At 43.7% G+C, this 13688-nt stretch overlaps 1 protein-coding gene across 2 annotated transcripts in view; it reads right to left on the bottom strand.

Annotated features, from left to right (window-relative positions):
- The window catches only part of RASSF8 (Ras association domain family member 8), an 81089-nt gene extending 72795 nt beyond the window's left edge, over positions 1-8294 (bottom strand). Inside the window, exon 1 of one of the 2 annotated variants that reach the window (XM_027660764.1) lies at positions 8182-8294. The gene's annotated coding sequence lies outside the window, so the exon portion shown is untranslated. The remainder of the gene's footprint in view (positions 1-8181) is intronic. The other variant, XM_027660762.1, reaches the window with a different exon arrangement.
- Between the last annotated feature and the right edge of the window lie 5394 nt (positions 8295-13688).

Here is a 13688-nt window from a genome sequence, read left to right as displayed (position 1 = left end):
GTATCTTCCCCTCCCATCAAAAAGCAAATGCTATGCAGCAACCAGAGAAGCAACTAGGAAGCCATTATTTCATGGCAGAGTACTTAGGAATCCCACTGGCAGAGCAGGAAGAGGTGCCCATGCTGTCAGACACAGGGAGCACATTAACAAGTCACTAAGAGAAGTGCTACAAGAATGGCAGTGAGCGCAGCAGGAAGCCAGCAAGGGTTGGAAAAGAGCCTCTTATTTCAAAAGGCACATTGCAAATCCAACATAGAAATCATGGAACCACAGAATGGTTTGGGTTGGAAGGGTCTTTAAAGATCATCTTGTTCCAACCCCCCTGCCATAGACAGGGACACCTCCCACTATCCCAGGTTGCTCAGAGCCCCATCCAACCTGGTCTTGGACACTTCAAGGGATTGGGCACCCACAGCTTCTCTGGGCAACCTGTGCCAGGGCCTCACCACCCTCACAATAAAGAACTTCTTCCTAATATCCAATCTAAATCTCTCTTCTTTTAATTTGAAACTGTTTCCCCTTGTTCTATCACTACTGCCCATGTAAAAAGTCACTCTCCCTCTTTTTCATCTGTCAAGTCAGACCAGGAAAGGATATTCTGGACTGCAGACAAACCTGCAACAGACGACCCAGGGCAGTGGCCTCCAAGCAGGACAATGGCCAGGAAGGCTGCAGACCCACACCACGTAGCCAGTGCTCCCTGCCAAGCCCCACAGGCAGGTCACCCTGACATTCTCACTGGCCACAGTAGGAGAGGAACGCTCCTCTCACCAGGTTGAGCCACAGAGGTCAGGATTTCACTCCACGCCTCCCAACTCTGCGGCTGGGAATTATCCTGATGAGGCGTTTTGCAATGTGTGACAAACAGAAGGCCAGCAAGTCCTAATAGACCAAACACCTCAGAACCCTTCTGTCTTGCTAGGAGTTTAAAACAAAGTCCACCACTGGAGTACTTTTTAAAGCATGATTTTTGGCTGCTGGTAGGAACCCAGCTCCCTCCCACCCTCTGTAGGAAAGGTGAGCCTCTTCCCTTAATTTCTGCCTCAGAACGCGACCAATCCCTTGTCCGCAGAGCCTCAGCTCACCATCAGCAAACTCACACTCAGCTCTCCTCTTATGGCATGTACCACCTCCCCAAGGTATGTGTCCTTTACCTTGCCCACAGGGACTGCAAGTTCCTCTGATTATTTAAAACCACCAAGGAGGCAAGTAGTCAGCTTTCCCTGCTGGTAAGCAGCAGGTCTAAGGTAGAACATTATCTTAATTCTTGAGTTAGGAGGTTTCTTTCGTTATCCCCTTAAGTCTTTCATTCTTGGAAAAAGAAAAGCACAAACAATTGTAATTTACAGTATATTTCAGTTTGAAGCAAAGGCTAAATTCACAGGACATGAGATGAGCATGCAAACTACTAAGCAAATACAGGAACTGCAGTGAAAGGAACTTATTTTTCTATTCACACTATTTTGTAAATTCTTGTTAATTCAGTTATTTTCAAACAGAACTTGTTCACTAGAATGAGTTCTGACAAAAGATTTTAAGGAGCTGATAAATAGTGTAGTAAAAAAAAAAATAAATCAATGTCCCTTGTATGCTAAATAGCTTTTGTTATCTCTGGAGTATCAGGTTACCAATTCCAATCCCATTAACGGCATGAAAACACTGCATTGTAGGCAGTGTGACTGTTCTTTGTTAGTCCTGGTGCTCATCAGTGCCAACTCCACTACTGGAAATATACAGTCTCAAACACGTACCTTATTCATTCCAAGTTTCTGTCCTTGCTCCCAATGAAACCAGTGCAAAATGCTCTGATTGACCTGGAGGCACAGATGATGCCCAAAGCAAGCACACAAACCCAGTGTGGAGGGGGCCATTCTGATGGGTGAGAACATATTTTTTAAAAATAAAACCAACAAAAAATTCCACCACAAAACCTCTTTCCGACGGGCAAGGACAAGGACATTCAATTATTGCCATATGTTTCTCTCTGGATGCGAATTATTATTCCAGGTACAAGTGCTAATTAATATTGCCAACCACACAGCTGCAATGGCACATTTAAGCATTTGGTCTCTTGATTCCCAATATAAACTTTAAAGCTGTGGCATCTTCCTACTTTCTTCTCCAGGAGGAGTCTGATAGATGCAGACATCTGAGGAGTTTCTTTCTCCCCTTCCTTCATATCTCACATAGAGTCAGGAGAAGACAGATAAGGATAGACAAGGATTTTACAAGTCTTAAGAAGTACTGGCCAAAAAAAGGTGCTATTTAGCATGGAGGGGGGGGGGAAATCTGCATCTAAGAGTACTCTCCCCTCTGTTTGCAATGAAAACTCCTTTCTTTATAATGTTAATTTAATCCCACATTAGTCAGAATTAACATTAGTATTAATCTACTGCATAATTGCTCTAAATTCACTAATTGTCAAATTGCAAGCAGCTTAGTATTACAAAGCACAGACCAACAACAAAAATATCTACTTTTTAAAAAGCAACAAGGAATGCTTTGCTCTCAGTCTCATTTTCCTTAGAAGGAGGTGATCACAATCAGTACAGGCATGGCAGGAGGGAGGGGAAGGGAGAGGACAGAAAGCAGATACAATCTGTTGAAGATCCCCAAACAGTCCCGTGACAAGACCAACAGACCCTACAACTCCTAAAAAGCCACACTGTCTCCTCGCTTCGGCACAGACACAAAACATCTGGCTACCCAGTGGAATTACAGCCTTTCCTTATCCATGTTCATGAAACTGCTGACTGATAGTGAAACCTAAAAGTTTTAAAAGGTTGTTCTGGAAACTCCAAACTCCTTTTGAATAACAGCTTGAAAACACTGACAAACACTTCAGGGGTCCCAAAAAAAAAAAAAAATTCTTTTGGCAAAACACTTTCAGTTCAGTTGAAACAGAACTTACAGCTCTTAAAAGTTATTGAGGACAATAGAGTATCAACACAGCCTGGACAATCTAGAGACACAGCAAGGTGCACACTGGAAACACATCAGGTGCTGCTGTGGTAAAGAGAGTAAGACTCAAGGTTACCCTGAGTACAGCTTTCAAAGCAAGTAAGTAAATTCAAACTACAATGTCAACCCTGGAGCAAGGGTAGAAGCTGAAAGTCAGTTGCATTACATATTTCTGGAAGTTTCCCCCCCCTTTCCGCTCAAAGGGGTAGTGAGGCATTAAAATCTGACGTCTCAAAATACCAAAAAACCATCAGGACTGCCAACACTGGGAGAAAGAACTATCCTTTCAAAGGTATAAATGTCACATTGCAGCAGAAAGGCAGGAGCAATACTACAGCAGAGAACAACATACAAGCTTACCTTCAGAGCTGTGCTGCTTGCTTGCAGGTGAAAATCAAATCCTGGAGTGCCTCACAGTTTTCCCAAGCTCAAATATCCTCTTAGCGCATCTGCATGAGCATTTTCCCTTGACAAAGAAGGTTAAAGCCTCTTAACTGAAACACGTTGCTCTACCTACAGTACTCATTGCAAGCCTCAAAAGGAGGGTCAGTCCCACATGGAAAAACTTCAAGGGTCTTCACAGGTTATCAAGAGGTTATCACTTGTAGTCTCCCTGTTAATATTTCCCTCCAAGTTCCAGTATTTGGGACTATGGAGAGCACACAGGCCGTGATTTGAAGATTCAGTTGGCAACTATAGGTGTAGACATGTCTTGCATGTGGACTCCAATACTGGAATTTAAGTAAAAACAAATTATAATGCTTGGAATTGGCAGCATCCTAGTGCATTATAATGCAGGAGTACAGTGGGAGGGTTTTTTTAGTTACTGTGGATGAAGTTGTGAAGTGTTTCCCCAAACTCAATCGGAAATAGCACAACATAACTGGCTCCAATTTAACTTTACTAGTTGTGTTTTGGAGTCAAAATTAATCCAGTAATGTGTATTACTGCCTTTGGAGACATGAGTGATCAACAGATCACTCTCTGTGAACTATCCCAATCGTTTTGGGGGGGAAAACAAGAATTCACTAACTTTGTATAAATATTTACTTATTTAAATTACAGACCTAGTTTGCTACATGCACACAGAGGAGACTACCGGAATGACCGTCTGTCCTCATTACCATTCTTCCCTTCTTGTGCTAAAGATAGCATAGAGAGTAAAAATAAATAAATCCTCAACAGCATTAGGAATTAGACAATGTCATGTTGAAAGATTCCCCAAATGACGAGCCTTATCTCTCCTCCCTGGCTGGGAGGGCAGGGTGGCTCTGACCCATGGAGGGGAGGTAGCACTTAAGCCTTCCCTAGGTGGTCTCCTCGCAGCAGGCTGTACTCCCAGCTATAATTGCTTGTCAGTCCTGACTGGATGCCTGTACACTCTGGAATAGTTCAGCAAAGTATTTAAACAGATGGATGGTACAGGCCACTGGAACATAACTCGTTTTTCTCTGGCTGTGGCTCTCTTTCAGCACATTCCTTTGAAGTCTGTGCCACTAAGGAATCAACAACAGCTGAGAAACATGTGTTATCATACAGCACTGAGCACAGCGACAATATTGCACAGCAAGATGCTTTTGTTCAATAAGCCTGGACTATAGAAAGCATTACAATGTCTTTTGTTGTAGGAACGCCCTTTTTTATCAAGCACAACAAGAAAGTAAACAGATTCCTCCCTCTTTAAGGAGCTACTCAAAAGCAGAAAGGTGAATTAAGCCGATTTCTCAAGTGCCTGCCATCTGAAAGCTTACAGTGCCTGGAGTCCTCACAGATACACTCTCCATAAACATGATATCACAAAGATTCTTACTGAGATCCCAGTGAAATGCCAACCCAGAGTAGCACAGTCTGCAGCTCCCATGGTAGATGTGTCAAATCCACCTTCCCTTCCCAAGCAGGACAAGTTTCATGATCTCAACTTCACAGGTGATGAACCGGAGAGAAACAGAGTAGGAACGGCACCACTTGGCACACACAGACCAGCCAACTCCCTCCCCACAGTCTATCAGCACAGAGAAAGATAACACACAGTCCTCAGGGGTGGGGGGGGAAACAACATGAACATCCTCTTATCAGCCAAGAAAACTATTCTTGTCAAAGCTGTGAGATCACCACTCACTTTGAAGGGGGTCAGGAAGGACAGAATTATTTATGAAACTGAGTTTGAAACTAGACTGACTGTCCAGACTCAGAAGCATGGAGCTGGCTATATGCATATGCAAGAAGATAGTAAGTTATTTATATAAAACCCCCACATATATACACACACATACACTTGCCTAATAACAACATTTTATAGAGCCAAGTCTCATTTTCACTGAAGAGAAACAACTCCGTCCAACAAGGTAAAGCCCTGCATTTACAAAGTATGCAAGTCTCAAACATTACAGGAAGGTAGGTATTGAGATTATAATAAGTCTCATTACACTCTAAAGTCCCAACCCCATCATGAAAAAAAGTACAAGAAAGTAAACAAGAAAACCTAGGCTTTCAAAAGAGCTCCAGAAAATCACACATTTACATTTAATTTCATGACAGAAGTCTTAAAAACTCAAGCAAAACCCTGAAGTTAGAATGTAAACACATATGTGTGCTAAGCTAACTTTATAATTACAGAGCTCACAAAATAGAATTACCAGGAACAGAATGCATCACACTGAGGGGGATCCTCAGCCCAGTCCCCACAGAACAGTTTTCCACCCTGCAATTCAATTTAACAGTTTCTTTCTGGAGAGGTCAACATTGTCCTTCATATTCTGCTTGAGGCAGACTTAAGGTAACATAGAAGAAGCGTGCATTGATACCATCAGAGATATACAGGAGATAAAAACAACCTCAAAACCTTTACAGCAATGCAAAAGTCTTATGTCAGTGATGCTCAAGATTTCTACTTTACAACTTTCAAAGAATGAGTACTAGTCAAACTACCACCTGATCAGATCTCAAAGGGACAACTGAACAAGGAGTAATATATTTACACACAATTAACCTTAAAAATCATGTGTAAAAGCACTCAAGAGATTCAGGAAAATCTCCGTATCCTATGAGGTGCAGGCAGGAAGGCAGCTCAGGCAGAGGTCACACTGCCATGCGATGGTAGAAGCAGGAACAGAACCCACCATCCTCAATACTCAGTTCTGCACTTCCAGCAATTGCATCTTCTTTGTTAACACGTTCCTCTTCAGGGTTTCCCTCAAAAGGGTTTTAAAAAGTGACATAAATCAATTCAATTTGGCTCTTTAGAATTATTGATGGTGTTTTCAGAAACAGTTCAAGGTACAGTTTAGAGAGACTTAAACAACTTGCTAACATAACTTGTTATCCTTCTCCTTCTGTTTCCCCCTATCCCAAAGTTTTTCATCTCCAGGAAAGATTAAAACACAAGATTTATTCGAAAAATTGATCAAATTCTGTCGGGCTCATGAGGGTGGGAAAGGATTAAGTAATTGCAAGAAGCGAACAACCTCACACCTCAGTTGTCCTAAAGGGCACACAACTAAACACGATGAATCCCAAGCAGTTATTTCAGTTCCCTCAGCAATTCATCCCATATAGTTTTTTTGCTCTAAGACTCAGAGAAGTACTTCCAGTTTAATGTCCAGCCTACTTTCTAATTAGATATCATCACACAAAAGTTAATCTGAAGTTGTTTTCTCTCTTCATTGGGGGGGGGAAGTAGGGCTGACTTTATTTGCATTTTAGCCACATAATGTTAAGAACCTTTCAAATGCTATCTATCAAGAGAGATAACATAACACAACCAAGACCCATTTCTGATTAAAAGAGTTGACATCTTATTCACAAACTACATACTCTCTACCGAAAAAGATACAGCACTTTACTTCTACAACACTTAACACAATCACACCGCTCCCAAACACAATTAGCTGGGAGCCCGAAAGCCCTTAAACAGGTGTCTTCGCAGAAATCATTAGGCAATTGATTTACTTGCTCTCCACAGCCCGGCACATACTTAATTTTACCGTGTGATGCTGACTAGAGCTCAGGCAGAAGCTCTCAAGTTCCGAATCAGACTTCTTAAAACCACACGACAGCACTTTCTGACACGGATTTAAGCACTTGCCAGCCATTCTGTTAATGTATCTGCCTCCGATACATTTGCAGTTCGGGGATGGAAGGCGTGACAGGTGTAATTCTAAAGGGGACACCGAAATCCGTAACCTTCCCATGCCTCCTGATTTTTCGACGCTGATGAAACCCACGAGCAATCCTGAACTGCAATTTAGCACACCACTCTCCTGGCATATTAAATCACCCCTCTGCTGAACAGAAAACAGGCTGGCGCACAACCCCAAACCGGACCCTGACCCAGACCTTCCCAACAACAGTTTAAAGCTGCAGAAACCAAGGACCATAATCCTTACCCTTTAAAGTTCATGCCTCTCTATTGTCCTACCGCACTGTATTTGCTTAAGCTTTTCTCGTCAATTGTACCCCGGGAAAAAAAAAAGTCTCATACATTCGCTGCTGGCAAAATAGATTTTCTGCTAATCTTTTTTTTCTTACTGGGGGAGAGAAAGAGAGAGGGAGGAGTTGGGGCAGCAATAAAAGAGATTAATCGTGAAACAAACCGACACTGCCTGGAGAGGGGGGAGAAAAAAAAACCCACCAAAACAGTCCATGTAAAAAAAAAAAAAAAGGGGTAAAAAAAATAGGTTGAATTTTCTTTTCGAGCACAGAAAGAAAAGCGGGGGAGGGGGGGAAGAAAACTACTACAAAGATTTCCCTGGGTAAAGAAAAGTCGCTTCTGAACTCCCCTCCTCAAGGACACAAGAGAAATATCCCTTACTTTTTCCACGCGATGCCCAAAAGGAAGAAAGACAGAACGCCAGGAGAGAGAGAGCGAGAGAGAGAGGAAAAGCCGGAGGAAGCCGTGGAAGTAGCAGCAGCGAAGGAAGGAGCGAAAAAGGACGAGAACGGGCGCGAGAGGGCTGGGTAGACGCTTTTCGCTCTCTCTCTCCTGGCGTTAAAAAGAAATCCAAGGAGAGGTGGAGAGGTGGGAAGCGGACGGGAAAGTTGGCGAGCGAGAAGGGGGCAGCGGGGAACGGGGCGGCAGGGAAGGGTCACCAAGCCCCGCAGCAGCGGGGACGAGCCGCCAGCGAGAGGCAGGGGAGCGGGGCGGGCTGCGGGAAAGGCACGGAGGGACCAGAGGAGGGAGCCGAGGAAGGAAGGAGGGCGAGAGTTTGGCCGCGCACTCACCGCTCCCGCTGCCCCTCGCTCGTTCCCCTCCGTCCGGCGGCGGCTCCGCGGCGGCTCCCGGGGCAGCGCCAGCGCCCGCCGGCCCCGCCTCGCTGCCCGCGGGGGGCGGCGCGGCCGCAGCGGAGCCCGGGGGGGCTCAGCCCCGCGGGTGGGAGGCAGGGCGAGTGCGAGGGTGGGTGAGTGAGGGGGTGTCCTCCGCCTCCTTCCTGCCGCTCCCTCGCTCCCCTTCACCGGGGGAGACATGTAACGGAACTGGGACGCCAGCACGGCATTGTGGGAGCTCTTAAAGCCGCAGCCGCTCCCCCGCACGCCGGGGCTGCCCCCGCACCCTGCCCCGCCGCCACCCCCGCCCCCGCCGCCACCGCGGGGCGGCCGCTCCGGCGGCCTCCGGAGAGCGGCATCGCCCCAAGTCGCCCCCAAATCGCCCCCCATCGGTGGAGCCCCCGCGGCGGCCGCGGGGCGGTGGGAGCTCGGGGCCGCCCGCACACACCCGCACCTCGGCGGGGATGGAGCCCTGGGGTCCCGCTGCGGTCCCAAAGGACAGCGAGATGCTTGGGGTTCTATTCTTGTTTTCCCTCGCACCCCCGCGGGCATGGAGTCCTGGGGGTGCCCCTCCAATCCCAACGGACAGCGAGAGGCTTGGGCTTTAGGCTTGAGATTGTATTCTTGTTTTCCCTCGCACTCTGACGAGGATGGAGCCCTGGGGTCCCGCTGCGGTCCCAAAGGACAGCGAGAGGCTTGGGCTGTAGGCTTGGGATTTGTATTCCTGTTTTCCCTCACACCCCGGCGGGGATGGAGCTCCGGTCCCCCTCCCGGGTCCCCCCTCCAATCCGGTTGTATTCTTGTTCTCCCCGAGATTTTCCCCTATTGTTTCTGTGAGAAGCAAGAATGAATGCCTTTGGTGCTTGTTTTAAAGGAAAGCCGGCAGTCAGGGTGTTGGGTGGTTTTTTTCCTATTGTTTTCTGCTTCGGGCTTTTGATGATGGAAAATTCCCTGTGAGAAAAAAATAATTAAAAAAAAAAGTCATGAACCTCGGAGCAGTGAACACTGCAGATGCGCTGTTCGGGGCAAAAAAAGTTTTGAATTAGAAGTTTTAATCAGTTTTTTGTCTTTATGCAATTTGGAATAAAAAAAATGCCGTTAGAAAGAAAAACCAAACTGAAACCTATCTGAAAATGAACTTCAGAGCTGTGATTCACAGGCATTTTTCACTGTCTACAAACATTGGCGCTGGGTCTGCTCTCAGCTACCAGCAGCAGCAGAGCAGCAGCCGTCATTCCCAGCTCTTCCCTGGGCTCTTGGCCTTTCCAAAACTGCCTGTGCACCATGTCCAGAGGTCAGGGCACACTGGTCATTTAAAGAAGAGTCTCATCAAGGGAACTCTTTTTGTTGATTTTGTTATGATTGTGTTTTAACAATATTCCTGTACTATTCCTCTTATGAGTTTTGAGTGTAGCAAAGTGGGTTTCTTGTGTTTTGTTTTTTTTTACATTCCTGATCTTACAGACGAGAGCAGGATTTTGCTTCTCTGCAACTCTGCATTGATGCTACATGGAGGACATTTTTCAAGAGCACACACGTGCTTCCATTAAATGCAAGCAAATAAATATTTTCACGATTTGTGTTTGGAGATGTTTCTATAAATACTTCCAGTAAGTCTGGATCTTGGGTTATGATCACATCTTCCTTCATAGGCTTCTTGCCTGCCAAGTGTATTTTTTGTAAGCACACCTGGCAAGATGTAAAGCTCCTGCTTAAAAAGTCTTCAGGGCACAGAAGGACACTTTTAGTTCTTTTCTATGTCTATGCCTTTTTGCCCTCTTTTGCACAGAAAGAGGTGCTAAGCAGTGTGTGAGAAAGGCCTTAAGCACAACATGAAATTAGGTGTGGTTAGGAAGAAATCGTTAAGATCAGATGATTCTGTTAGGGACCATGTGCTTTACATGGTCGGCTACACACAAACAGGCCTTCAGCTTAAGAAACTTTAAAAAACAACAGTCGAGGGATAATCGTGGGAGAAAAGAATGGTGCTGATGGCCAGTTCTGCAATCTACCGGATGAGATTTGTTTGCACCGCGGATTTCTAACTATGACTTTCAAGAGTGCCAGTGGACAACTCAAAATCGGGAAAAAAAGGATGTGTTTTCCAGGTAGATTGTTTGTTGCAAGATATTTAACTAAATATTGCTGTAAAGCTCCCATGGATTGCTGTTCTCAGAATATACTGCTTCCTTTTTTTCATGAAGCCTGTAAACTCGTCAAGGGCTGTAAAACTCATGGAAGATCTTTTCTCAAAATCCAGGCTTCTCAGGGACTCCTATGAAGGGAGTGATCTGGGAAGCTATTGAAACTATATGACCTGGGAAATTATTGTTGGGAGGAGAAAAGCCTTTTTCAAGGAGTTAATGGTTTACTGAAAACACGTACTTGATAAGTCATTGAGTTTGTATTGTTTGCCACTGCAGGTGTTCAGCAGAACTGGGGGCTGAAACATAAAACATCAAGTTTTCTATTGAAAACTCACCCTCCGATTAGTTTCTAAAGCCCAACAGATGATTTTTATACACTTGATATAATTTCCTGTTAGAAAGTTTAGTGAATGAAAATCACCCTTTTATAGAGGAAAAAGTAGTGGCCACAATTAAGAGATTTCTGGATGTTCAGCACATGCATAAAATCTTTATGTTCAGTGTTGGTGTGGTGTTTCACTTGCTGGCTGAGCGCTGGAATTTTTAATATTCTAATGTCTTCTTTTTTCCTATTTCCCTTTTGTAATTCAATTATGAAGGCGTGGAAGAGAACACATTTCTACTGCTTCAAAATAACATTTGTGAATTTTTCAGAATAATTTTTGCACAGGTTAATAAGCCGGTATGTCCAGGGAGGGCATCAAATGTTTTCAGAGCTATTTGGTATATCAAAAATCTAACTCTTTGGGAAGGTGAGGTGATGGCAAAAAGAGAAAATCGATTTTCTGTGTTGCTGAGTTTGCATAAATTTGACCAAGAATTTGACCACAGCTATCTCAAGGAAGATGGCAATGGTCATTTAAGCAAAAATGAGGCTCAAATGGGGAAATGAGGCTCAAATCCAGCCATGAAATAGGCCTGAAATTGTGCAAATACCTCCCTTATGTGGCATAGCAGTCCAGCTGCTCTTTGAGCTATAGTGAAAGAACAGGATGCCCTGTTTCCCCGGAAGATTTGTTAGGACAGTATTATGGAGTGATGCTAAATTGTACCAGCCAAGGGCACAACTTTGTCCTGGCACAGAGTGAGTCTGCTGTGACAGTTCTTCATTACTGGTGCCCACCCCTATCACTTCCTAACTTTGTTGCTTTTTATGTAATCCTAAATAATCTGTGTGACATTCACCTTCAGTCAATCCTTCCTTCCCACATTGCTGGAGAAGGATAGGGACTCTAATTCAGTACAACACTGAAGCACATCCTTGCACTTATGTGGCAATCTTGAGGATCTAGCCAAAGAAGTTTTAAGATCTGTATCACTAGTTCTTAGTGGGAGGCAGGTCTCCCATAAAGATCCTACTTTGGTTTTGCCAAAGAGGTAACTAAACTATCCCAGGAAAGGGGTGAAATGAACAGTGAATTACTTACACCACACAGACACACACACACACAAGCAGAGTCTCACACAGATGTTCCTAATGAGGACAAAAAGGAGAAAATAGCCCCACATGCCTTTTGGTTATGCAAGTTTTCCAAGAATGATGCTTTTTTGACCAAAATCGGGAAGAGAATGTTTCTGAGGTTTCTTAGTTTCCTCCTCTCCTTGACCTACCTTCAGCTACCTTTGCCTTTTCTTTCCACTGTCATTTCACCTTGGGAAATCCAATGTCTTGGTGGGCTCTTTACATTTAATCCAGACTACAAAATCTGGCTCACTGAGAACAGAAACAGCTCTGTGTGACCAGCTACAAGTGGTCAACGCAGTTTTCACTATCATGTATTTGCTTACTGCTCTTCATGGTCAGAATAGAACAACTCTGTCTCTGCAGATGCTTTCTTGAGGAAAAGTAGGTCTGGATTCAGCAAATTATTTAACTGTGTACGTGTATTTAAGCATGTGAATAGTCTCAGTGGGGCCACTTGCATGATCAAAGTTGTGCATGTGCTTAAGTGCTTTGCTGAATTTGGTCCATGGCAAATAAATCTGAACTGATACTCAACAAGCAGAAAAACAAGCTGATTTGGAGTGGGGTTAATTTATGTCTTGCTCTGTATTTGCTTAACTGCAAAATGAACATTTCAAGAGGCTGGTTTTTTTTTTTTAATAGAGCCACTGTCTGATATTCAGAAGAAAACAAACATCAGATTAGAATTTAAGTGCATTCTTCAAACTCTTTCGTCTTAGTTTTGTTTTTCTTTTCAGTTAATATTTATTTCTTGGAGCCTGAAGAGCAATATGTCCTGGTTGTTTGTCCTCTGTATTTTCTAGGTCTTGTCTTGCTGTGTATTGAGTGTGAGTGGTGTGCTGTGTTAAATATACAGAAAATTGCAATCTCCATTTAAAAATGGTTGAAATTCAAAAGACTGATATTCTAAGATGCAAAATATGCTCTATTTCCATGTCACACAACAGGTTCTGGATACTTCCAGAGACTGCAGAGTTCAAGACTCAGTTCCATGGAAGAAATCCAAATTAGCTCGAAAAAAGAGTAAAAAAATCCCAACCAAATTCCTCCTTCTTCTTCTTGACCTGGCCATGTATGTTAACTCATATTAACTAGTGAACTAGCCTTGAATAAGCAATCAGGGTGATCTTGTACTCTTATTTTTGTTGTCAATTCTATCAGTAATACCTAGTAGCTCCCCCAGTTCATGGGTCCAGCCTAAGCACAGCATGAACATATTAAGAGATAATTACAGACAGGCAAGATACTCATTACTCATGAGTGTGGTTATTCAGTTTATTGCACAGGAATGGGAATCAGGCAAGCCTGCCTCTATCTGTTCATCAACAAATGGCTCTTTTCCTCTGATTTTCCTGGATTAGTAGAAAGTCATATTCCTCCTTCAGAGATAGATCAGTTTGCTTAAGTTAGAGGAATATGTTGAAATTTAAGATGGAGGAAGGTTGCAGAGGAGTAAAACATTACTGGCAGACCTCACCCCTGTGCATTAGCCATAAGATTATAAGATTTGGATGAACACCTATAAACCAGGCTTTAAAGGTTTCACAGGCCTGCTTAAATCAATAGTTCTCTGGCATGGTTGATTGTAAACTGCAATTTTTGAAATATTTTTCCTAAAGTTCTCTCTGTCGTAGATCATTGCACAAGAAAGAGTGTTGGCTTTCATTAGAGAAATAAATAAGTTTGTAGTTGTCATGGTTACAAAGAGGAGCAAGAAAGATGTGAACCTTGACAGTTCTAAAACCAAAATGCAGATAAGAGGAGATATAAATGTAGTATGATATGGGGGGAGAAGTTACCAATACCAGTCTTTAGACATTTAATTTAAACATAATAACAACAAAAGTGCTTAG

This window comes from Corapipo altera, unplaced genomic scaffold (assembly GCF_003945725.1).
Source record: "Corapipo altera isolate COAL_440 unplaced genomic scaffold, ASM394572v1 239, whole genome shotgun sequence".
In the NCBI taxonomy this organism is placed as follows: Eukaryota; Metazoa; Chordata; class Aves; order Passeriformes; family Pipridae; genus Corapipo; species Corapipo altera.
Note: the sequence above shows the minus strand (reverse complement) of the source record. Positions and strands in the feature narration are given on the sequence as shown.